Source organism: Clarias gariepinus, chromosome 22, assembly GCF_024256425.1.
Source record: "Clarias gariepinus isolate MV-2021 ecotype Netherlands chromosome 22, CGAR_prim_01v2, whole genome shotgun sequence".
In the NCBI taxonomy this organism is placed as follows: Eukaryota; Metazoa; Chordata; class Actinopteri; order Siluriformes; family Clariidae; genus Clarias; species Clarias gariepinus.
The window spans coordinates 10,833,433-10,861,122 of record NC_071121.1 but is presented as its reverse complement, the minus strand read 5'-3'; the positions used below and the strand labels follow the sequence as shown (position 1 = coordinate 10,861,122).

At 36.4% G+C, this 27,690-nt stretch overlaps 1 protein-coding gene across 1 annotated transcript in view; it reads left to right on the top strand.

Moving 5' to 3' along the window:
- The first annotated feature begins 6,054 nt into the window (after positions 1-6,054).
- Positions 6,055-27,690, top strand: part of rap1gapa (RAP1 GTPase activating protein a) — a 140,342-nt gene continuing 118,706 nt past the window's right edge. Inside the window, exon 1 of the mRNA XM_053482270.1 lies at positions 6,055-6,114. The gene's annotated coding sequence lies outside the window, so the exon portion shown is untranslated. The remainder of the gene's footprint in view (positions 6,115-27,690) is intronic.

Below are 27,690 nucleotides of genomic sequence, written 5' to 3'. Positions count from 1 at the left end.
ATCAGTTAAAGATTAACACAACATTCTGTTTTGAGCAGTCATCGTGTTATACGTGCATATGGTTCTAAGCAAGATGAGCGAAGAGGATATATTATGGCACTTCAAAGACAACGGAAAAAAACACAGCCAAAAGATGAGCATTGCAATTATGAGCTGGCGTGTCTAGCTACTGAACTTGAGCCATTCAAAACTCTTACTGCCTAGAGGCAGAGAAGATGCACGAGTGTCAGTTTTTTTATTTCCATGTACTTTAGTGTGTGCTTGCTGCAATAACTAGTTTCATCTTATGAAGTACTGTAATTAATCTACTAATTCAGCTGCCAAGACAGAATTCTGATAGTAAAGCAATTATAGATTTTTGGCTGCACAGGTAACCTGACTGCAAATCTCAAGGGAGCTTTTTATTGCATTTGCTGCCTTTATATCAGTGCTGATATACACCTCTTTACCCGCACCTGATGTAATTATCTTGTTTTTTAAATGTCCCCTAAAGCCGTATACACTGCTCTTGATCCTCTGACAAATTTAAGCCCATTTATTTGAGATCTTACGATGCAACTTACTGTATGCTCACTCTGTTAAACACACATTGTTAAACGTTGTATATGTTCTTTAAATGTACAGAAATGTGCTCAGTCCCTAGTTGTGTGACTGTGTAAATATATGTGCACATGTTACCCTTCTCGGGTGCATTTGCTCTTCACATCCATCATCAGGCTGCAGATCCACCATGACCACAATGAAGCAGTTATGAATGATGGATGAGCTTCAATGTGTAAATATAAAATAGAACAACTTCCAGGATTCCAACATGATATGTAAAGCGTTATGTCTATTAAAGACAGTGTGGTGTATAATACTCTAGCAAAATCTTTTTAGTTAATGCCTAATTGAAACTGGTACAAATCTGTTATAATCTATGACTGGCATGGATATTTGGAAAGCTCTGAGTTTTTTTTTTACTGACAGGAGGAGGTATGCATTGCCAAAACAGATGGTGACCTGTTCCGGGTGCAATGTGACAGCAGGACTTTATCTATTTATCTCTGATGAACTGTGCCATTCTCACATTCGATGCCCTGATGGGTTTTGACACAGCTGGGGATTGGCCTGTCATTAAAATAGAATGCAGCCAAGACCAGAATACAGAGTGACTGTTGTGTAAGATTCAAAACATGGGTTTGCAAATGCATCCAGACAGAATCCAATTCAATTCACTGTTATTTTCATAACTCAAATGGCCAAGCAAGAAAACTAGATGACTTCTTGAAAGCAACCACATTTAGAAGGGACACCAGACTGCAGAATTCTATACATTATAGTTAACAGTTATGTACAGAAATGACTCGAAGCAACAAATTACTTTAGGTGTTTTTACATTTACTCCATTTGACAGACACCATTATCCAGAGCAATGTTCACTTAATCTTATTATACAAATGAAATTATTATTTATATGAGAGCCTTTCTCAAGGACTCAACAGTGACAGCTTGGTGGTGCTGGGGTTTGGACCTGGCCCCTTCTGACCAATAATCTATTACCTTAACAATCGAGCTACCCCTGCCTCAACTGCACAACTGTTTTAAAGCGATGTTTCTACATTTTTAAAAAGTATAAGAGACACTGGCAATTTTGGTAATTGATGATTGACAGTGCTCCATCCTTTAACAAAATGCAAAAGAACGGGGACAAGGCAGTGTTGGAAAGCTCTTTAACATTTTAAATGGTTGCAGGTGTGGGAATATGTGCAATATGTAGTAAAACAGTAGAGAACCATAAATTTATAAATGTTAATGGGATTTTTGCGCAAATGAAATGAACAACTAGGCAGAATATCTGGAGTCCTTTTTGTCAGCTTTAAGTAAAGCCTTTTACAGAGGCAAATGATTTTCTCATAGCTATCCATTACTTTGCAGCGCACTGAACATAATTCCCCATAAGTGTCTTTTCTACCCGCCAGAGAAAATAAGCAATAATATACGGGGCTATCGGAAAAGTTTTCAGACCCTTTCAAGTTGTTCACATTTTGTTTCATACACATAAAATGGATTCCAACAAAATTCGCCATTTCAGAAGGGTCAAACTATTGGCCTGCATCAAGCTAATAAAACAATAAAATACTGTAATTGGGTTAAGAACTGTCTGATCCCGTATCAACCTGGAAGGATAGCGTTAACACAAAAAAGATCATGAAAGATCATAATCAGTGATAATTCATAGAATTGGTGGTATTGCATTGTCAAAATCGACAGCAGAAATCACAACTATGATTAATAGTGAAAGTGAGAGGATTTCAACAAACACTGAAACTACAGCTCAAAAGAGCTGTGTGGCCACAGGAAAACCACTTGTTAGTGATGCTAATTGGAAAAAAAAATGGCTTCAATTTGCTAGGGAGCAGCATACAGATTGGACTTTGGAGCATTGGAGAAAGGTCATGTGGGCTAATGAGTCCAGAGTGGGCTGATCACTATTCAGTATTCTAAAGTGATAAAGTCTGCGTGAGAAGCAATGTGAATGAATTGATGCACCCATCATGCATAGTGCCCATTGTAAAGACTCTGGAGACAGTGTTATGATCTTGGGTTGCTTTCAGCACTGTTAGATGCGATAAAACAAAGTAATATACTAAATGACCAGGCTATGCAGTCATTCCTTTCCCGATAGTATGGTATATTCCAGGACTTAAACTCTGAAGTGCACAAGGATGAGCATTATCATTTCCTATAAAATCATATCCCAAAGATTCGAAATTATATGCATCTAATGTAAGCTGTTAGCTACCAACTGTCAAGCTAGAGGCTTTTTTTAGTAGTGGATATCATGTCACCGTCTATCCCAGCACCTACCTCTTATAAATGTTATTACACTAGAAACTATTTTAATATTATCTCTAATTGTGTTGTAGGAATGGGAAACGTTAAAGTACTTTGGGTCTTAACTACAGTACTTAGGTTTGGGTGTTCTTCATATCTTTTATCTTTCATATTTTTCCTATATGGATGTTGTTACACCTCAAATTTGATTTTTCCTAAAAATCATCAGTGTAGATCTGAATGCATCTTCTCCTTGATCATGTTTTTCTTGTATTCTAGAAAAGGGCATTATCTATATGCTTCTTTGCATAAATTAATTAGTATAAAAGGCTGCGATGTCCAAGTTTTGTTTCAAAAACATATACAGTATTGTGCAACAGTTTTAGGCACATGCAAATAACTGCGGTAGAGCAAGGATTTTAATGATTAAACAAAATGATAAAAAAATCATAAACAGTTTTTAAACAAAAAGCGGAAACTTCTGGAGAACCATCCACATTCTGTCTGAGGACTTTGTCACACCGTGTTTTTTTCAAGCATTCAAAAAAAAGGTTTTTTTTGGCTGAAAAGTGGTCTCTTAAATAGTAATGCAATTTTTTTGCTGCAATATTAATATTTCTAAATTATAGTTTTTTATTTATTCCTGATATTTATACTTTTTTATTTATTTCTGATTCCTCCTGTTTACACATACATACTGTATTTATATATTTTATTAAAAATATATATAAATACAGTATGTATTCTAAATCTCTTCTGCTTCTTCACATGTGAAAGCACGCTGAGAGTCACTGTACCCAAAACAAAGTGCTGGTATGTTGCACAAACTCGTCCAATAAAGCTAATTAGGATTATGATTTTGCTCCCCTAAAAATGATCACCAAAATTCTATTCAATTAAATTTTATTTGTACAGCACTTTTATCAATTGTTATTGTTGCAAAGCAGCTTTACACAATCAAAATAATTTTTAGTTTTTATAATTTAAGTTTGTATGAGATCATTTAATGCTTTATACAGTATGTCGAAAGTAGTATTTTAAAATCAATGCGAAATTTCACAGGAAGCCAATGAAATGAAAATAAAATGTGGTCTGTTGTGGTTACGTGCTAGGACAGAGTAGATGTAGAGACTAATTTAATTTAGCCTTGCCAACAAACAGCAGCCAGTAGCTGCTTACTTACTTTCAAAGTGCATAAGATTTATTGGCTTTTTAGACCAAATGTAAAAATATGTAACATTAGTTTTGATTTTATGCTGTTTAACAGTAAATTGTGGCATATACTGTATGTTTCATATAGAATCAAGAAGCAAGTCATAATGTGCAAGTCATAATGTAAAATCTTCTTTCCTGTAACATTTGAAGCATTTGAGCATCTACAGTACGTAGAAGCACATGTCCCCAGAAATTACTTGTCACCCCTGGTTGTACCTGATAAGCAGGCCAATAAGTGCAAATACAAAATAGATATATGTAGAATCACTATCCACTTTAATAGGAACATCTGTGCACCAGCACAACCATGCAATTATCTAGTTAGTCAAACACTTGGCAACAGCACAAAGCAGAAATCATACAGATACAGGGCAAAAGATTCAGTGCACAGTGTCAGATATATCAGACATCAGAATGGAGCAAAAATTAGATCTCTGTGACTTGGTATGGTTGTTGGTGCCAGATGGGTTGTTTTGAATACTTCAGAAATTGCTGTTCTCCTGGGAATTTCACACGCAACGTTTTTTATAGTTTACCCAAAATGGAGTGGAAAAAAAATCCTGTGAGCAGAGGGCTTGCAGTCTGAAGCTGTATGTTGATGAGAGTGAACAGAGGAGAATTACAGCACCAAGCTGGTTTAAGCTGACAGGAAATCTGTATTAACTCAAATAAGCACTTTTTACAAGTGTGGTGCAAGAGGGACAATGCATCTTAGAATGCACAACACATCAAACCTTGAGGTGGATGATTTACAACAATAGAAGACCACATTGAGTTTTGTTTCTGTTTGCCATGACGGAGGCTGTCAGACACAAATTCACTAATCTAGATAATCCTACTGAAGCACAATCAACCATAGATTAAGATCCCCAAGAAGCACCACAGAATGCCAGAGGAGATCTTTCCTTCCTGTGACCATCAAACTTTATAAGTGATATCCTCTCTCTAGGGAGGAGAGCTAAAATAATGATCAAAGTCTGAATAAAATAAGCCTTACCTCTGCAGTTTTTATGCCAGGATTAAGTGCAATATCAATTATCAGTTAACAATATCATGTGCAATATTATTCAACATTGTTGTTATGTACAATTCTACATCAGTATCTGGTTCTGCTATTTTGTTGGTTACTCTCCTTTCTCTTGCGCCAATATCTGGCACAAACATTTTGTTCATTTTTTATCTTATCATATCTAACTAGGGTTGTTTTTTTTTTTTTAATCTTCTATCCACACTATGCAGTTTGGCTGAGCCTGTGGCCATAATCGCCTGAATTCTGTTCTTATGTACATGGTGAGATGTTTTTCTGTTTCCCAGGTTTAAAAGTGTCACCAACAACCATATGACATTAAAGTCAAAGAGATCACTCATCACTCATTCGTTGTATATACCGCTTTATCCTGTATGCAACGACATATCCCAGAAGACTTGGGGAACACCAATTAGCCCAATCTGCATGCTTTTTTGACTGTGGGAGAAAACCCACCAAGCATGGGGAGAACATGCAAACTCTGAACCTGGACCTTGAATGTGCAAGGCCACAGTGCTATAACCACTAGGCCACCAGGCTGCCTCACAGAAATTACTTTTTTTTTATTTGATGTTTAATGTAAAGCTTTTTCCATTTTGCATGCTGCTGTTACATGATGGATTATATAACTGCATGACTGTGCAGGTGTTTCTAATAAAGTGGAAAATGAATGTATATACTTGCAGCCAAGACATGTGCATGAATATTCTGTATGGTTACTAAATAATAGTTAAAAATAGTATTCCAGTGCATTTAGGAAACTACAAATAGAATTTTATTATTCTTTTATGAAGCATTTACAAGTGTTATTTAGCTCGGGCGCGCGCAGGGGCTCCGGTAAGTCACGTGCGTTTCCTCCGTGTAGACTGAGGGAAAGACCGAGCAGAAGGCTGTAGTCACTCAGATGTGAGAGCGAGAGAACAAGCAGCTCCGCGCAGCATCACTCCAGCTTCAGTCTGCCAGCCGCTGTATGGTTAACTAGTCCGCTTCTGCGTTTTTCGGGATACTGTAGCTGTTTCGGCGTTGAGACCACGACAAAGCCACAACAGAGCAAAGTAAGTCACTTTAATCTACAAAACGACTTGACAGTTTGGAAATGTTTGCGCTGGAGATGCGCGAGGCACAGTTGCGGTGCGCGCGCGCCAACGTGGAGGCTGTTAACCTAATGCGTGACGTCTTCGCGCTACTTTTGCGTTATTACTGTACGTATAAATACGACTGAATTAGTGGATTACAATACTAATTTTTTTTTAAGAATTTAAAAGAATTGTTAAGCAAGAACATTTAATAGTCTTATTTCACCTTAAAGAAGGTGGATCCGATGATTGTCATATTTATTATTGCATATTTATTGGTTTTTAATTTTTGTTCTACGAAAATGGTGGAAAGTGCTGTCACTTATTGCTAAAGCCAGACACGTTAGTTGTATATTAACTTTAACTTGTAATATTAATATTAAATTTGATGTTCAATATTTAAATGTAGCCTTTTTTTAAAGGCCACGTTCAAAGAAATGTCTTGTCACTATGATCTTAAATCAAAGTAAGACCATCTCTTTTTCATCTAAAGATATTTTTTCATGAAACGCAAGTCATGAAACAGTAACTGATTATAATTAATTATATAAAGTAAGTACCAGTGTTTTATTATTTAATATATTTGACCATTTTAACCTGCATCAGAGCTCACTAGATGAACAGCACTGGACAAATGCAAAAGGTGTGTCAGATGTCTCTCGTTATTTGTTTAGCAATGCTTTTAAAAGTCCATCAATGACATTAAAATTAAATATGTTGGAAAAATTGGACATAAAATCTTATAAATCTGACTGTACATCTAATAATCTGTTGATTTTGACATAACTGAAAACCATTTGGTCTTACACATCAAAGCCACTTCGTAAATAATTATGATTTTTCTCTAAATTGTCATTGGCATTACTGTCATTGGTGTTACCAGGACGAGAAGTAGCACCAGTTATTTAATGTAAAACAAATAAATATGCATTAAGCTGTACTTTTTATGTATTGATTAAAATTTTAATGTAAGTTATTGCTATTAAAGAAGTTCTAGCTGTAAAAGAAGAAATATATTTTAGGAGATTTTTATGACCCAAATTCCACCTTTTCTGTAGAATGACCCTTATGAAATTGACTTATTGAGCAGGTCAAAAAGCTTGATGGAAACTATTCAAGCCCAACTTTTCAAACCACCCACCAGATTACGGTGTGTGAATTCAAAGCAACACACTACAGCTTGACAAAGTAAAAGTTAATACAAAATAACTATCTTAAGCATTTAAACATTGAAAACATTTGCATACATAGAATTCAAGAATCTAGGCTTTTTGTTAATCTAGTTGGAATTTGCTGAAATAAATATGTATGTTTGTATGTTCTTTAATAAAATATAATAGAAGTCTAATAAAAATAAACATTTCTGGACAGTACACCTTCATGGTCTGGGATAGATTCCCACCTGGGGTCTGTGCTCAGGGAGTTTGCATGTTCTCCCTATGCTTTGTGGGTTTCCTATGGATACTCTGGTTTCCTCACACAGTCAAAAGACATGCAGATTAGGTTAATTGGTGAGTGTGTGTACATGTGTGTGCCCTGCTATGGATTGGCACTTTGTCCAGGGTGTACCCGTCATTGTGCTCTAAGTCTCCTGGGATAGGCTTTAGGCCCCCGCTACCCTGCATACAGGATAGATGATGAGTGAGTGAGGGAGGGAGGGATTCACACAATATTCTTATGTGAATTATGGTCAGTAATAATTGCATTTAATTTCTGTATTTAAAATGCAACATGATTTTAATGTTTTCACCCTCCACAAGATTCCCATACAAATACTCTAAGATATGGTGTACTTTTTTCAATCCTTTTTCAAGTTGGAGATTGCTGTCTTCATGAGTAGATAAAAACAGTGAAACCTACACGTTTCTGCTGAGATTGGACATTTATATTTAAGTAGTTTAATTAATCCTTGAAACTCAAAGTTCCGTGCCAGCATTACAGCATAAAGGTTAATAATGATGATTACAGTAAAACAAAATATGTGCTTATATGGAAGCCCTAGCCGGTGTGTTAACAGGAAGGCTTTAGACGTCAAACTGTGCATTGGGGTTTTGGATATTTCAGGTAAAACATCTTATATGAGTAATTATTACTTTTATAACATGTAAATCTTACCACTACCGGAATACGGGAATGATGTGGCAAAGATTTTAAACTCCTAAAATAACCATTTAATTTATTTCTTTTTTGGTCATACAAACAGCTGAAAACAACCATAAAGACACCTGATCGTGTAGTCATGCTATTTCTTAGCATTTGTGACCCATTTAAAATTTGCTCAGTCATGTTTGTATAATTCATTAAAATGATTGAAAATTCATTCAATATCTTGCCTATTTTGTGCTGAAAAAAATTATATCAGTCTATACTGCACAATCCTGAGCCTTAAAAAACAGCAAAAAAAAAAAAAAGCCTAAAATGCTTTGGGTTTTAAGAGATGTGATAAAACATATTATATTTGCAATTTATTCAAGAAGCTAAAAAAATGATTGGGAAAAATACTTTTCTACTGTACCTGTAGTGTCTTGAATTTTTCCAGACTTATTTAAGAATCATATTTGAAATAAAGAAGATTATTATTGAGGATGCTGTATAATTTAGATACAGAACGTACATTTTATTTTGGTTAATTATTAGAATAGCTAGATATTATGTTAGAAAATGAACAGTCTTACATGACAGGTCTTTAAGGGCTCACAAAATGCTGATGTAGCCCTGAGGAATTTAAGTCTAATGCGCCTGCTTTAGGTTAGAAGACAGTCTTGAATGAGACTTGCATTGTAGTAAAACATCCTTTTGCCATTCATGCACTTTTATTTGAAGTCACTTCCCAGACTTATGCCTTACATTAACCCTCGTTTTCAGATGTTAGTGTTTGGTCAGCTCTTTGTGAGCCAGTCAGCTCGAAGCCTGAAAAACTGCTACAGTATAATCAGCGTTCAGTTGTTAAAAGAGAAATCATAGATTTATCAGTCTGCCATTTTTACAATTACCACCATCTTACTAATAAGAGGAAGGAAAAATGACTGGGTGTGCTTTAAGCAGGTGTGAGCTATTCTGTGGGATCAAAGGCTACAGGAAATAACTGCGGCAGTTATCAGCTACAGCCACTGACCATAGGCAATTGTTTAGAAACAGCTGATATTCAAAGTCAATTGTTTTTCACTCAAAGCCACAATGCCTATAATGCTTCAGACGCAGGCTATGTATTAGGTGAAATGTCTGCTGTAGGGACATGGTTTAGCATAGGAAAAAACAGACTTCTATTTTTAAAGTTGTTTTATACTAGCAGTACCTACACCCAGAACAGTAGACAGCTTGCTGAAATCTTTAAAGAACATTTTCAGAGAGACATTTTTTGTGCAGTTTTTTATTGCTATTGGGACGTCTCAGTTTGGAGAAACACTGTTGCAGCTTCAAAGCTGCATTTGAATTGTTATGGTACACAAAAGACAGGCACCTGAATTTTACACGATTTTCATTTGAGCAGCACTGGGTAATTAAGGTTACTGTATTTGAAGCTCAGACTCTTAATACTCTACAGTAAAAAAAATAAAATTGAATAATATATAAATAAGCAAAATTTTTCTTAACCAATAATTGAACACATTAATAATTAATAGTCAATCATTTATTAACATTAATAAGAACAAGACACATTTTGTGCGTCAGAACATTTTAGTGCCACAATCCCAAACTGGGACTTGTGATGACAGAACACACACCGGTGATGAGAATTTTAGCTGCAGTAAAATATTTGAGTGGTGGAAATGATTTAAAGAAGGCTGTACGTCCGTAAATGACAATCCCAGTTGGGGTGGCTCGGACCCCAATGCAGTTGTTCCTGTGAACATTCAGCGAGTGGAATGCCTGATCCCTGAAAATTGCCCAGATAACCTGTTGAAGAAGAGACACTTCTCTGTGGAAACTGAGCACACATTTATTTATGAGCACCACTTGCACGTACAGGAACTCAACTGGGAATTATTGCTACATCCCCTAGACATTCTTGACCTCGCTCCAAGCCATTTTCACATGTTTGGGCCATTAATGGAGTTCCTGGGTGGCCTGGGTGGACGTTTTGGGAAAACTTTCTACCATGATGATGTCCAAGCAGTGGGGAAACACTGGGACAAGTCCATTAGTGTAGTAGGGGCTTATATAGAGACATAAAGGTAAGTGTTACTTTCTGTACAATCGTAAGTCCCAGTTTGACCTAAAACAATCCTCCAAAAATATACAATATTTTACATGCCTATAAGTTCAGCCTTTTGTGATATAAAAGTTAATATCTACATGAGCTACAACAAAACAAACATTATTGATTAATCTGTAATTTTTAAAAAATCAATCAATCGATTAATGATTAATCGTTTATAATTAATCCTCATACAAAGTAATACTACAGTATTTAATTTTATTTCTTATGGCACAGCCTGCTTATGCACACCTCTGCAAATGTTAGTTAATTAAATGAGATAGCTAAACACTGATAAAGGTGCTTGACAAATTATAACCTTTTTTTTTTTTTAAAAAAAGTGGATATAACTTGACTACAGTAATTGCCCTAACTGGGTATAATGGATACAAAAACAGTAGCTACATTTTATACACGCACTATAGGATGCTTTCATCAGGTTAACAAAGAGGAACAATTTGACAGCCACCATGTAAGCAGAATAAAAATGTTGCGTAAGCGTGCTCATAACAGATACAAAGATATGTGTTTTAACTTTTCATTAGCCATGTCCCTTTGTATGTATGTAACACAAAAACAGTTAAACAAAAAAATGTTATACAAATGTTTTACATTAATTTTGCGTAAAAACTAATTTTGTGTTATTTAGTTATTGCCAAACATTTTGTGCCAATACGAATAGCAGATGCAGAAACTCACAGGGCTATTTCATATGTACATATTTCAGTTGTGCTGTCACTGTCATGTTGTTGTCTACTAAATTACCGGTCTTACATCTCCAGGGATGAGGTTTGATTCCCAACTCTGGTCTTTGTGCATGTTCTCCCTGTGCTTGGTGGGTTTCCTCCCGTTTCTTCTCACATTCCAAAGACATTCTAATTGACGTTCCCAGTTTGCCCATAGTATCTGTGCCATCCAGGGTGTACCTTTTTTTTTTTCACAAGAGCAGACTAAATGTGTTTTCTCTCTCCAGGCAAAATTTAAATCCTTTTCCACAGCAGATTCAGGTCAGTGACTTGCCCTCCAGGAAGCTAAAAGGTCTGTTTGTAGTATGATGGTTAGCTGGTTTGATTGACAGAGTGACTGTACCGCCTCCACAGGACCACCTTAGCTCCAGACACTTGTCAGACCCTAAGACTGCATTTTATAAAACATGCTTTGTGTCTATCATGGGAAAAAAAAAATTAGCACTGCCCTGCAACTCGTGGTCCATTATAATAAATCTTTTATGGCAGTTGAGGTTTGTGGTAATTTGGAAAATGCTAATTAAGTTGACAGTTTGTCAATGTTGCATAATCCTCTCTACACTAAAGCATAATGTAACAAATATGCAGGATGTGCTTTACATACAGTACACTCACTTGCCACTTTCATTACCTATTCATGCAATTAACTAATCAGCCAATCATGTGGCAGCAGTTGTTTAAGCTGACAGAAAGGCTACGGCAGCGGCAACAGCTGGTCTTTACAACTGTGTTGAAAGGAAATTGAACTCACAATGCATAAAACAGCAAAACAGATCAGATGGACTGCAGCAGCAGAAGATCACATCAGGTTCCTTTCCTGATAGCCAAGGGCAGGAATCTAAGGCTACAGTGGACACAGGCTCTCTGATCCTGGACGCACTTTATAAACACTTGATCTTTCAATATTCAGCTGTCATTTCTTGATGATTTTGCTACCACGGTGGTTTCAGATTCTTGTTTCATAGGTGTTCCTAACAAAGTAGCTAGTGAGTTTTTTTGGAAATAGTACTGCATTGGTCTACTATACAGTACTGTATACAGTACTACATTTGCACGTGCACTTTATGTTGTCTGTTAAAATAGTTATACTTAGCTAGTTAGTTTTTGTTAATTTATGTTGTAATTTATGTTAGGTCTCTCTGTCCTGTCTCTGCTAGCCAGTTAACTAGGCCTCTTAGTTAGCTAGTTTAGTGTCTCTGTTAATTTATGTTGTAAATTTATGTTGCATGTAGCACCTTGGTCCTAGAGGAACGTTGTTTCGTTTCACTGTGTACTAACTGTATATGGTTGTAATGACAATAAAGCCTACTTGAACTTGAACTACTGCGCAAAAGTCTTGATCCACTCCTCATTTCTTTATATTAAATTCAGTTGAATTAATGAGATCAAATGTTTTACTGCTACAGGATGCAAAATGCCTAACGATATATTTTAAAAATGTTTTTGTAACAACCTCAGCACCAAACTCATCTGCCCTCTTGTTTGCATTCAGTATGCTGATCACCGGCCTGATCATCTGTCATCATTTTCACCTGTTTCTCACTGGTTCATGCCTTAAGTTAGATGTTTTTTTTAAATAATATTCTTGAATAATATATTAGTCTCTATGTGGCTTATCATTAGTCACTGTGAAGACTGTACGTCCGTGAATGATGATCCCGGCTGAGGTGGCTCCAAGCCCACTGCAGTCATTTCTGTGAACATTTAGCATGTGAAAGCCCTTTCCCTGGAGAATAACTCTGCTGAATAACTTGCAGGAGAGACAGATCTGTCTGTGTAAACTGTACACTAATTAATGCTTGCACGTTATAGGAACTTGGCTAGGAGCTATTGCTACATCCACATACAGTCCTAATCTCGTTTTTTGTGGTCTAAACAAAGAACATTCTTCTAAAACACATTTATATTCCTCAAAGAAATATTCCTTAAGAATACATTTAAAAAGACCGCCTAGTTCTTTGAGTTATTGAGGTCTAAAATGAGGGGTGGTTCAAGACTTTTTCACAGTACTGTACATGATTTATTTTTTTCTCAGAAATGTCACAGTTCAATTTTATGTTCCCTTGAGTCAATCTTACAAAGATATGTACAATGGGTTATTATAACAAAACCTAATTTACGTGTAAAAAGGGTTTCTTTACGTCTAAGCCTGTATGTATTTGTGTGTTGGCATGGTGTATGTTCTTGGATATGTTTAAGTGCCTTGATCCTGAGGCGTCTTTCATTTCTCTCCTCCTGTGCCCAAATGTATTGTGGTCAAATTGAATCAGTGGGGAGACTTGTTTTGTTCTTAGGGGTTGCAGCCTCTAGACATCAACATCGATTGCACTGACTCTTTAAAATACAGGAAGTTTTTTCAATATGGATTAAAGCTACACTTTGGCACTAAGCTGCATCGAACCGAGGTGTGTGTATGTGATTAAGCAAGATTGTGTTATAGTGCTAATGCATCGTGTTATGGTGATAATGCATTATGGATTAGGGATTTAGCAACGGATTGTTTTCCATCTGTCTCTCAAGCTGTGAAAGCTGATTCAAATATTCCATTAAAAGAGGTTGTTAAGTAAATGTTTTAGAAATGTGGGTTATAGATTTATACCATATACAGTACTGAATTTTGGAAGGACTCATTTGCCTTAAAATGTGGAATACTCTATGAAAGTTAAATGCAATTAACCATGTTGTTTTTCAATATGTAATGTTGAATAATAATGCAAAAGTATTTATTATTAAACATTACATATTGAACTATCATTCATAGAGGAAATTATGCATGTTTGTTTTTTTGGCTCATCCATGCCACAGAATTTGGTAATATGAGCCTTTGTCTCAGTATATAAAGGCTTTCCAGTTGTTGATATTAATATCAGTACTTGCAGTCACATCATAATTATTTATACATTTAAAAAATGGCCAAGAAATTCTAATCTAGTCAAAATGTAATTAGAAATAAACTTGGAACCCATTTCTGTGGTCATGACCAGTGATAGAAAATTAGAGGGAGTGAGGTGCAATGCAGGATATGAAAAGTCCTTAGATGTAAGTGTTGACCCTTTTTCAGCCTTGTAGGTAAGCATCAGTGTTTTATATTTAGTGAAGGCAGCTACAGGAAGCCTATGGAGAGCGCGAAAGGAATGGGGTTGCGTTAAAGAATTTAAAAAGATTGAAAACCAGTCATGCAGCTGCATTCAGTTGCAAAGGTCGAATGCACATTCAGTAGATGCAGACTTCGTGCAAAAGGATAGCTGATTGTCCATAGCTACCCCAAGGTTGCATAAAGGCACTGAAGGTGATATCACAGAGATGTCCAGGGAGACGATAAAATCATGCAGTGGCGATGAATCACCTGGGATGCACAAAGGTTAATTTTAGCTGGAATTAATTTTAAACTTATGAGCCATCCAACATGATATGTCTGCCAAATATGCAGAGGTCTGAGTGAACATCTGATGGAGGAAAGGAGAGGTTGAGTTGAGTGTCATACACATAGCCGTAGTCTGAAAACCCTGACCTCACTAAGAAAGTAAGTATAGAGGTAGAGTTTGGTTGTTTGTTAGCATAAAGATGGGACTATGGAGCAATGGAAAAAGTTCATGTGGTCTGATAAGTCCAGATTTACCCTATCCCAGAGAGATTAGTGTGTGATGATAAGAAGGGAAGTGCATGAAACAATGTACCCAACATGTATAGTCTCCAATGTACAAGCCTCTGGAGGCTGTTTTATGAGCTGGGTTACTTCAGTTGGTCTGGTCTAGCCTCAAACTGAAGTCAGCTGACTACAGTACCTGAATGTACTGAATGACCAGGTTATCCCATCAGTGCATTTTTTTTCCCCTGACACATGCATATTACAGGACTCAAATTTTGAAAGAGTGGTTCTGAAAGGAATTCTGAGTAATCATTTTCCCACATGAGTTTCCCACCACACCCACTTAAAGTGTTTGGAATGTGCCAGAGAAGACTTTGCAGTGTCTTTTCGACTCTCCTACTGTATCAATATAAGAAATTGATCAAAATTTAGCTTTGGACAGAAAGAAATATTGTGACACTGTAAAGGATGTTGATACAATGCTGCTTAAATGGGGACCGTAATCACAGCTAGAGGTGAACCAACAAAATTTTAGAATGGAAAACTTTTTGCCAGGCATTGTATTTTTTAAACCACTGTGAAAATTAGTTTAATTGCTTTTAGGAAGGTTTGAGTACTGGTTAGTCTAGTCATACTGGAGATGTAGAGGAGGGCTGGACCATGCCTGAGATATCAAGTCATATTTCTATAGCTTGTAAAGAACAGCAATACACTTTTGGGAAATGGTCCATTTTATTTTGGAGACCATCACCAAGGATCAAAAAAATTGATTAGTATTTGGTTTAGTTGAGAAGGAAAGATAATTTTACAAGAGCAGCAATAAAGACAGTCGTAAATATTGTCGCCTTGTTTCAACCCTTTAATCAGAGCCTGTTTAAATGTATATGGCATTTCTCCAAGTTTTTAAAAGCAGTGCTGCTTTTATTAACCTTAAGTAAATGAATCGTAAATCTTCCTGTTTTAACTCACTCTTAAAACTAAGTGACCTTAGTTTCTGCATGCCAGATAAAGTCTCACACTCAACATTACACACAGTCTTGTTTAAAGATAAAGACAGCACTTTCCAGAGTCACCCTTTTGTTTTGGTATCAGACTAGTGAAGGTTATCTAAATGCGCAGGTTAGCAAACAAAACAGGAGCTTTTCTGACCTTCATGTTCAGCACAAGCTTGCAAATATAGAAAAATGGTACATTCTGTCTCACACACAAATCATAAACTCTGTAAAAGTAATAAAGTGTAGAGTATTGCTGCTATCACTTAACAGTTTTGGGTTTAGAAATACCGTCAGCTCATCCAAGTCTCATGTCTGCCAGACATGCTGAGATCTGAGTGGAAACATGCACGTCTGAGGGAGGGAAGGAGAGGTTAGGTTGAAAGAGTTGGAGGAGGTTTAGGTAACACTTTTTTTTTAATAGCTTGGAATAATATTCATTATCAAAGATTAATTATATTAAACTTCTATGAACAAATAAATATATTTTTTCATATTTGGACAGTTGACAATGGTCCCTAAATACCAGTTCATACAATGGTTAATCTAGGTATATATTATTAACTAATTGTTTAATTGTTGTGATCAAATTAGTTATTTAGAATTTAAACATTAACATATTTTATAAGTAATTTCTACATTTTTCATTCAGTGAGAATGTGAGCTTACATAATTATTGGCTCATCAGTTTTTATTTTATTTATATAGGAAATTAGGGCTGGGTTTCATTAAAAAGTTTTCAATATTGTACCGCTACCAGGACGTAAATAAGATTACAGTTCCAAAAGTAATTTAGGTCACATTTATTTCTTCATTTTTTCACTTTTTCAAACAAGGTGCCATGTGCGGTGCACGGTTTTACATCAGCTGAGGATTCTGATGCTCATTTAATCTCTGACCAGTCTGGCTAAAGAGAGAGAGAGAGAGAGAGAGAGGTATCTTATTTTTTAGCAATATTATAAATTGAATGAAAACATTGCTGCTCACACATAACACACTCTGTTAATATCAATAAATAAAAATGTATAAAAGTTCAATCAATATCTAAAGTTACAGGGGTCCCAGTTTTAAATCCCTGGCAGTATACTGTACCTAGTACATCAATGCTAGTGTCATGTTATGAGTTACATGTTGGCCAAGGTGGCCATGTTTGTTTGCTAAAATCGCGGTCACAGCACCATCCTCATTAATATCAGATGAGAGGAATCCGGTGGTGGACGTTTTGAAGGAAGTTTTATAATGTTAGGCAGACTTGAATAATGAGAGAAAGATATGAAATGAGATAAGAGTTTATTGTCAGCTTTGGCAGACAGTGAATCTGTATGTCTGACTGTTATCCATAAGCTGTCACAAATAACTGGCCCATATACGACACACACGACACACACGAGACACACACGAGATAATATTTTGGTTCCAATTATTTCCTTTTTGTTAGGGCTGTTCAATTGCATTTACTATATGGTAAGAGTAAGCTTAGCTTGTACATTGTGGTCAATTTTAAACCGATGAACATTACAGTATGTACATAGCTACAAAGAAAAGTAAAAAGTTAAGTAAAAACAGCTTTGTATGATAATATTACAGTGTAATTAAATTGAATTTAACATTCATGTTTTTATTGCCACCTCAGATACAGTAGCAGCCCTTACAGTAGCTTGTGCATTTACAGTACGTGTATTTATTCAGTGGCATCATCGGGAAGTTTCTGTTGCTCAGTTCACTCAATCACTTATTATCTTTACCAGCCTTTTCCAGGAGACTGGGATGGGTTGCCAATCCATCGCAGGGCACACATACTGTATACACAGGAATCCTTAGCATTCAGGAATCTTTAGCATGCAGATGGTACAGTGTAGTCATGAAAACTACAGAATAGATCTCAGCCTTTCTAAATACCTTCCTTTTTTGGGTTAATTTTTAAAACTGAGCTAACATTTTAGAGCTCATTTACAAATTAAGAAATATGTTGTAAAACACATAGATTATAATTATGAACAACTACATAAGCTGTTAACGATGTACTAATAACGGCATTGCCAAAGTTTTAAACACTCTTTAGAGCCTGACCATTAAATTCATTAGAGACCAATTTTTGAGAAAATCTACCATGCTGCTGTAACATAACTAGCCTGTGGGCTGCTGTTAATTGGCTGTGGTTGGTCTAGTGGGACCTGACTTGTCAGGAAGTCTGAAACCTTTCTGTGACTCCTATTACCTGCCTGTCTGACACAGCAGCTTTCATGGTTATGGTGTCTGTTAGTCTTGTGGTAAGTCCAGGTTCTGCTTGTTATTAGAGGTCTGCAATTATATTTTTCTGCTTTTTCAGAAATGCTGGGCACTAGAGCAATGCAATATAATTGATTTTGCAATTTAATCAATCTTTTGTTGGTCGACTCCTTAAATTTAGTTGACCAGTCAGTTTCCGATTCAGAATTGACTGGTATACCATAGATTTTGCGAAAACAAACATCTGCATCTTCTGCAAATACTCGCGAGTTTTACGAGAGTATCGCTTCTTCTTTTTCTTTTAAGTTTGTGGATGGTTGATGAAATACTGCCACATATTATACTGGAATGTAGAACAGAAGGTGATCATCATCGCTTTGTATAGGAAAAGACATTTAAAAGTTTAACAGAACAAGTTTTAATGCATTTCAGTGTTTCTAATATATCTTTTAATACTTTTTAAACTGTAAGAAATACAGTTACTTGAGACAAATCAGACAACAATGATTAACGCTTTTGAGTTAAAATCACAATGTCCTCATAATAAATCAAATAAAAATAAACAAACTGTCTAAGAGCCACAGCTCTACTAGGTAGAACAGATGTTCTTATAATGCCTGAAATATACACTGTAAGTATTCCTGAACTAATATCAATTACTGTAACCAACCTTTTCCTTGCCCTATTCACAATAACAAAACATCAGCATTACGTATTGAATGTCAAAAATCAGTGCATGACAAACTACGTTTTCTGATAGTTTTATTTTTGTTTAAATCACTGCAAAAAATCTTTGCAAGCTAAACCATTTAAGGTAAAAGCTGGTGCAACATGATCCATCTGTTGTCTGTCAGAGTGCTCTGTAGAGAACAGAATGAATTTAAACACATTTTTGTTGCGCTGCCAGTAGTAAGTGTAAGTATTGATAGCACTCGTCCAGCACTTTAGATAAGTGGAACAGCTTGAAAGGTCTCTTTGCTTTACAATTTCATTTAAGTTGTTTATGGACTTTTTTTTTCGTTGAAAAGGATAAGCCATGAAAAATTAATACAGGAAATTATTTATTATTAATAAACATTCAAAGCAATATAAAAATAGAAATACAGTTCTGCTGAACAGAAAACATGTCCACATTGTTATAAGAAGTCCTGCTGATTTAAATGATTAAATTTAGATTTAAATGATTTGCTTATTTGTGTAATATTAAATTAACTATATGAAATTAAATGAAATGTACTGCATTATTTCGACTGAAAACAAGATTAAATGTCTATACATTTGTCTGACATTGGAGATAATCTTATTTTCTCTTTTCAGGACTATAATGTAAGGCCCTCAAATGCATTCGTGTGCACTTTGAAAGACACAGGAACAATAGTTTTCTTACACAGAAGAACATATGAAGGTCATTAATAATCAATCATAGCATTCCAACAATTCATTGCAGGTTAAACATTGCCGAAGTGCAACTGAGTGCAACATTTTCTATTGCAAGCATGTTGGACTTAGGAATAACTCGGTATCCAACATATCGATTTCTATTTGTTTAAATCCAAACATAAACATTTTAGTAAAACCTACTACATCATTAAAATATTTGTACAGTATTGTTCTGTAAAACATAGATCTCTTTAGAATAAGGATGTCCTTGTTTGTCCAAGTCTGCCAACATTGGTTATTCATTAAAATGTGTGGGAGGACATAAGGATATATTTAGGTGAACTTAATTTTCCAGTGTCCTCTTTTCTTTTAAATATACAAGGTTTTTATGGTTAAAATTGATTTCCTGAATTAGAGCTTCCTCCATGTGACAATGCGTCCTCTTATACACTTTTCACTGGGTCTGATAAATAGTTTTTTTCCCTTTGTGATTAGAGGGTTAAACATGCCTATTATAAGAATCTTTACTTGTACTGTATGGTTAAGGTGATGATTTAGTGATTAGACATGTGACGTAACCGTCGAGACAGCCAGAAAATAACAGATGAAGAGCAGTGTGATAGTCTCCTATTTCGTGGTTTGTCTTTCCCTTCTTTAAACTTCTTTAACTGTGAATTGCTGTACAATCAGTGGTATCATCTCTGTCAGTGGTATCATCTCTGTAAATATTCTGCACCATCAACTGTGACGAAGGGGATTTCCAAAGAAGATTCGACAGATTGGTTTAGTGATTGTGCAAATGCATCGATTCTGATGTAGACTGTGTTAAGCATTACATTTGTTTAGAGGGCGAGTTACTCTACCAGCATGTGCAGTTTAAATGTTAGTTAATTAAAAAGTTATCCCCACTTTTATTATTTCCAGCCCTCCTATTATATATTGATGATATTAAATATATTGTAATCCTTTATAATGTCAATATGAATGGGTGAACAGTTAACAATAAGGGGTGAACAGAATAGCTTGAAAAGAAAAAAAATCATGCATTTATTTTTAGTTACATCTTTATCCTGGTGTGTGTCACTGTGGAGCGTATTAAACAGTATAACGACACACTTAAAGACATGCCAGTACATTATAAGGCACCAAGCACAGACAGATTCATTCACACATAGGGAAAGTTTATTGTAGCTTACATGGGGAGAAGATGCACAGAAACTCTGCAAAAACAATAAAATTGTAAGCATGAATTCTTTTTTGTTTTTATCAGACTAAGAATGTTAATTCAATGGTGTAAATGTGTTTAAGAAGGCTGTACGTCTGGAAATGACAGTCCCAGCCAAGGTGGCTTGGAGCCTACTGCAGTCATTTCAGTAAACATTCAACAAGTACAATGCTCTCAGAGGGAAAAAAAAAAAAAACTTTGTGGATTGATTATTAATGGGATTCTGTCCACCACTTTCACATTACAGGAACTTAGCTGGGAGTTATTGCCACATTCCCTGTACAGTCCTTATCTCATTCCAAACATTTCCACATGCTTGGGCCTTCCTGGGAGTTCCTGGGAGACCAGTATTTCAGATATGAAGCAGGCAGTTTGATCTTTGGAAAAACTTCTTACCTTAATGGTATTCAAGCACTAGTGAAACACTGGGATAAGTGCATTAATGTGGTGGCATAGAGACATAAAGGTAGTTTTTACTCTCATAAGTCCATAGGTGTTCTGTCCCACGTTGAATTAAAGGCCTAGTCATGTTAACACTTGTATGTTGAGGACTGCTCTATGTTTTGTGGTGAGACTGCGCCATTACTGGAAATCATTTACATTTCGACGTGCTCAAAAGCTCCAAATCACAATGACTTTGTTAAATACAGATGGTATTCAAGCAGTTTTCTGGTTTTACCGCCATGTATTTGCGTATTCAGAGAAAGGCTCGCTGGCGAGAGGTTGTGCGCGCGCGGTCCACTACACAGCAAAAATATGTTAGTATATTATGACTGAAATAAAGCGGCTCACATCGGCTTGCATTTTGCACACCGTTGCATAGACAGCGCTTATTTAACAAGTATAAATTTGTGTTTGTTGTATTTCTGGGAAATAGAAATCTCTTATAAATCTCGATGCGCGCATTTATCTGACTTTAGATCAAAACTCGGCAACGTGAAATAGTGCACATGCGCGCCGCGGGTTCACGTAAAAACATTACTAAAAGGCTTATTCACAACCACATTTCAGTCATTCACACACATGCATTGTGCTATGTTGTTGGTACACACTTTCACTTTTCTATTTCATCTCCCCTTCGATCGAAATGCCCCCGATATGAGCCGACACGAGCAGCTTTGTTTCAGTCATCATATTCATCTATCATAAAGAGGGGAGACTTGCCGATTAAACACTGCATTTATAAAATGTGAGCAGCTTTACCTATAGATAATTAAATAATTATTCAATGGTGGACATAAACAGCAAAAAAGCACGATGATTATTATTCTTTTGATTATTATCATGTTCTTTTGCTGTTTGGGTTCAGCATTTAATGATTATTTGAAACTGAAGCGCTTAGTGTAGATTCATGCCACGAGACATTTTATTATACAAAGATTATTATGTTGTGCTCGGACCCATAAGCTTCTGCGCATTTCAAAATTGACATTTTACTGTTAAAAATGAAAATGTTTTTACAAGGCCTTGAGCTGTTGTTTGTGCTGTTTTTTTTTATAACAATAGACAGATAAAAACAGAGTCTGTCTAAACAAAATGAATTGCAGCCATTTAGCTAAATGTCCCTTTGTGCCACCTGGCGGTCATTTCACAATTTACTTTGAATTGCGACTGATTTATTTTGGCTGTTGCCCTTTGGCCGCAACAGAGTGCGCGGCAGTCATAGACATTCCCCTTAAGTAACCACTGTATATAGGTCATATAGGACCTCTGGGGTGTACTGTGGTGACTGGGACCATACTGTAGCGGTGCATCCTTTGCATGCTGTAGGTTGTAGGATGATTCCTTTATCGATTGGACTTGTTTGCTCTGCGTGATGTCAGCCGACCGCTTCTTTTCGAACTGCTTGCTCACGCACCGTTAGGGGCAGAGTAACACACTCGGAGGAAAGCGCTAGCCGCTCCTTCCGCGTGCGCGAGCTCACAGACGCCCCTGATTGGCAGTAGTGCCGTGATTAATGTGGGAGGGCAAGTACCTCTTATCCCTGCCCCCTGAGAGAGCTCAGCCAATCAGCTCGCTCTGTGCCTCCGGCTGTAAGAGGAAAACAGCATTACCCGGGGTTCGAACCAGCAATCTCCGGATGATAGGGCGAGCACTTTACTACTGCGCCACTCGGAGGCCTAGATCTGGGGAATTTAGAGGCCGGGGTCAACAGCCTTGAACTATTTGCTTTCTAAGATCCATACAAGCTGGGTGTAATGGGTGTGTAATACCTTTCTATCGTGGCCAATTTTTTTAGCAATTTGTGCTACATTTGCTTTTCTATATTATCGGACTGGGCGCGCTAGCCATAAATGAGCCCTCCGTGCCCAAGATCCATCACCAATACTGATATATAATTGTTTGTCAATTCATCTGGCATTGGTATTAGTGTCGTTACTGATTGGTGTATAAAAGTCATGAATCGTGACTAACTTATCAAGTGTTGTAGATAGTCCTTTTATTAATATCTGAATGTGCAATCTCTTCTGTGCAATAAATATTATTTTGCGCCTGAAGCACATGACACTGAATGAGCCTGCACTAGACTCTAAATTACACTGAAATATGATGCTAAATATATTTTTTGACAGGATAAAATACATTTACTAAAAAACTTGATATCCAATAAACTCTTAAGCTTATCCCATATTAAGGCATTCATCAAATACATTTGCAATTATAGCTCCGTAATTATTTATCAGGTCTGGTGTTCTGGTATAACTTGCAGGATATTGCCTCCAAATCCACTTATTATATCGACCACATAAATGTGACCTGTCTAATTGTGTTAAGGTTTATTTGGAGTTAATATTTTGTGAATTTTTTTAGGGTGAAACATTCTTTATGCCCACAGTACAGTTTGCTTCCTAATCCTGTCTAGCTATCCGATAATGCAATTTGTTGGCTAGTATTTGTATTAAATTTTATCTATTTTATTAATAAATCTTTATTGCTCTACAGCTTACATTGTGATATTTTGTACATTTTAGAAAGTAGCACATTTGTATGTTGCTAGTTTAATTCTGCTTAACAATGCGAACAATTTTGCTTAGCTCTAGCACAATAGCGCATTTGGTCACAATGCCCTGTATGGTGCCGTGTTCTGAGCAGTTATTTCCTTATTTATTTTATTTTTATGTCTTACTCTGTTTTACATTGGCACTCTATGTCATGCTCCTGTATTGATGTGCTGTATGTTGCATGTTTTTTTCCCATTGTATGCAACGTTGGGTTTAAGATGCTAATAGAAGTCTATTTGATTTGACATGACTTGATGTACACCATTACTGTAATCACAGCAGCTGGTTGCTCTCTACAGTAAGAAAATCTTTTTCCTAATGATTGTCTTTGATAAAATGCATTATGGCTTATTTACAGGAAAATGAGTTTTATTAAATGTTTTCTTTTATGATAATGCTTTCTTGTGTTTTCGGTTTTTGGTGAGTAGTAGAATATATTCATAATTATATTAAGCATAAGGAGAGATCCCTCAGGCATATTGAGAGGATTCTGCAAAGTGGAACATTACTAAGGAGAAACAGGCAATATACATTTAATTATTTTAAACATTAATTACCACTCACTCATTCTCTCTACTGATTCTCTAGTTTAGGGTTAAGGGAGGTCTGGAATCTATGCCAGGGGACTCGGGGCATAAGGCACGGTAGAACCTGGATGGGGTGCCAGTCCCCTTGGGACTTTATTACATGGCACAATTGTAATTGTAATTGTAATTGTGGGTGGAAACTGGAGTGGGCTTGTATTTCAAAATACTCATAAACCAAATAGAATTTTCCCAAAAGAAATAATAGAAACTCAAATTATTCGTTCCACAGCCCAAAAAAATAAATACATAAAAAATAATTAACAGACAATGTAAAGTAAAAAAGAAAAATTACCTGCACTTAAACGTAAAAAAAAAAAACTAAAAATAAATCCTGACAGATAAGTGTTTGTATGTGCGCGCAGGCGCTGTGTGTGTGTTTGTGTGTTTGTGTGAAGCTAAAGTAAGGAGCCCCTCCCCTCTCCCCCTTTCCCCTTACACGGTTACCCTTCCTTCACTCTTTTCACAGACACGCGCGCGCACAAAAACGGAAACACTGTTTTATCGGAAACATAAACAAGAAATCTCTCTAATGACATTCGATTGAGCGACACACTAACCGAATCACTGCTGTTAAGTAAAAATAAAACAAATTAATCTGCATTCTTTCAACCTTTGAAAGGAATCGCCACAGAGCAGTGTTTCTGTGTAAAGCAAAGAGAAAGAGTGTGTGTGTGTGTCTGTGTGTGTCTGTGAGGTCGAAAGTAGGACGGGTCTCTGTGTTTAGCCTGGTTGGGTAGGGGCGGGTAAAGAAATTGTCACTTTATTCGCGGGGCGGTTTGGGGCGGGTCATTAAAAACAAAATTAAATAAAAAAACCCATGTATGTTGCGTGCAATTCCCTATAGCCTATATTAAATATTTGGAAATATCTATTTTCATATTTTATTAAGTTCTTTAATAAGGTTACGTCACGTGACAAGTCATGAAAGCGCCAAGCAGCTACCTGTCACAACAAAAACAAAGAAATAAAAGTGAAGATGGAAGACGAGGTGTGGAAGAAATTGAGGTCGGGAATTTACATCATTCAAAAAAAAAAAAGGTCAGGCTGCTAAATCTCTTGTTTTAGCATTCTTTTTTTGCACAGCGAACGTAAAAACGTTAAATGACCATTTCCGTGTGATAAATGAAAAAAAAAATGTCAGTGGTTATTTAGCGTAGGCTGTAAACTGTACAGGTTTGCGTGCCCTGTACAAATCTAAAATAAAAAATTGTTTAGCCTAGATTACAAACGCTTCTTTTTAAATGTTTAAAATGTGTATCGTTATCTTGTTATTAATGTATTAATGTATCTTGTTATTAATAGTATGTCTATTTAATAGTCGCGGGTGTGCGGCAGAACGTGTTGTAAAAATAAATACAGTGGTGCGGGGCGGGCTGGGGCGGGCCAAATAATTTCATAAAAGCGGGACGCGCGGGTTGGAAAAATACCCAACCTGCGCATCACTACTGTGTGTGTGTGTGTGTGGCACGGTGTCCAATGACGCGCACGCACCAAGCAGGGGAGACGGATAGCCACAATTCAGCAGCGCAAGGGAGAAAAAACGTTGTCTCAGTTGTGACAAAACAAAAAATGCATGTATGTCACATGATACTTGGTACTCGTAAACGAAGACTTGTTCGTTTTTCAAGTAAAATTTTTCAAAATCTTTGCTTGTCTTGCGGAATGCTCGCAAACCCGTTACTCGCAATCCAAGGTTTCACTGTAATAATAATAATAAAAAACGCTAATAATAAACGCATAACTTATACTAATAATACTAATACTATTAAATAAAATGTATTACAACCTTGATGTGAAATTGGATGTGTGACAAAGCGTATGTAATACGTACATACATACTGTACAAACATAAATTACATATATGTCAGAAGGAGCGGAGAGATGGATCCGGGCACAGAGTTGCAGGTGTAGTCGCAGGGCGTTGGGTCTGAAGCCGTGGGATACGTCAGAGTTGTGATCAGCAGGAATCTCTAAGCAGGGGCGTGGTCAAAAGAGTGAAAGTGTGAGTTCAAATGCCCTGTGTTCCGCTAGCGAGGTCGTCGCGCCAAAACGTGAAGTAGAGCGGTAGTCGGGGAAACGAAAGCGAGAGCTTAAAGCTAGTAAACCAGAAGCGAATCTACAAATCCAAGTCGTGAGATGAGAAAATTTTAACAGATGAGCAAAGCAAGCTGTCTACATGCACTCACCATAGACACCACCGATCCCTGCAATTTTCTTCCAGGATATATATATTTTTTTTATATCTCTGTACAAACATAATGAGCTTATTTTTAATGACAGGTTGATTAATGATATGACCATGGTTATCAATTTTCTTCTGTTGCTTGTGATTTAGACATTAGATAACTGTTTGTTGGTGGTTGAGTGGGGAACTCAAAAAAACAACAAAAAACAACCAAAACATATTGGATCATATGCACCAGAAAATTGGTTTAAGGGCTCCTGCAGATTTGTCACATAATTTGCATAGACTTAAGAAAATGACATTTTAAATGTCGCTTTGCCACAGTGTTGCTTTTTTAAGCTGCCACTTTCCTCCTGCTACTGTTGCTGAAATTGAATTTTCTTGTCACGCATGTTCATAGACAAGAAATGGTTGTCTGTGGCTTTGTCACTTGCTAGTATGGGGTAAGACATGCATCCTTCATGGAGCCAGACTATTACTACCATCCACAATGTGTGCTGGTTTCTTACTTGTTCAGACATGTCTAATGCGACAGCACCTCTTTCTCCAAAGTAAAGACCAGTTCTTGTTGCATTTAAAGAAAATGTCCTTAAAGTAGGTAGCCAATGTGCAAACACCACTGATATTTAAGTATAAATTAGCATAAAGAAGAAAGAAGCACCTTGTCAAAAGTTAACACCTGGACACAGTGCATATGCTTATTTTAAAATGTACATATCATAATTGCCTTTTAATTTTTAATTGCTGCTGTTTGACAGAAACAAGCTCATTTTCTTTTTGACAAATTAATATACATTATATACTAAATGTGTATAAACTAAACTTTCCTTATAACTATGAAACAGAAGTTTTTGCCAGTATTGGACATGCACACAGTGATGTCTTATCTTGCATCTGCTGCTGAGAATTATCCCTAAGCTTTTACACAAACATATCCTGAAGCATCCTGCTCAATTCAAGCAGCAGGAGTCTGAAGCAAAACAGATGAAATTGGTTTATAGCAGAGCAGCAGCCGCAGTACTAAATAATGATTAAGTGTGGATGTGAATGTTTCTTGTAAGTACTGTACCAGTTGGAGTCTTTCTTATCAGGAGGCACGAACATAAGCAGAGTATTAAAACCTAGATGATTTCTCTTGGTTGGATCATGCAATACTCAGTGGGACTTTATGTCTGAGCCATATTAATGTTTGAAAAAAATATGGCGGTCCAGGTATATAAATTTTTTACTTACACAGACCAAGATGATGACTACTGATCTAGAGTAGAACAATTGAATGAATTTACTCACTTATCATTTATACCGTTTAAACCTGTATTCAGGGTCGCGGGGGCCTGAAGCCAATCCCAGGAGCCATAGGGAACAAGGCGGGGTACACCCTGGACAGGGTAATTAAACGAATTAAGTTACTTAATTAATTTA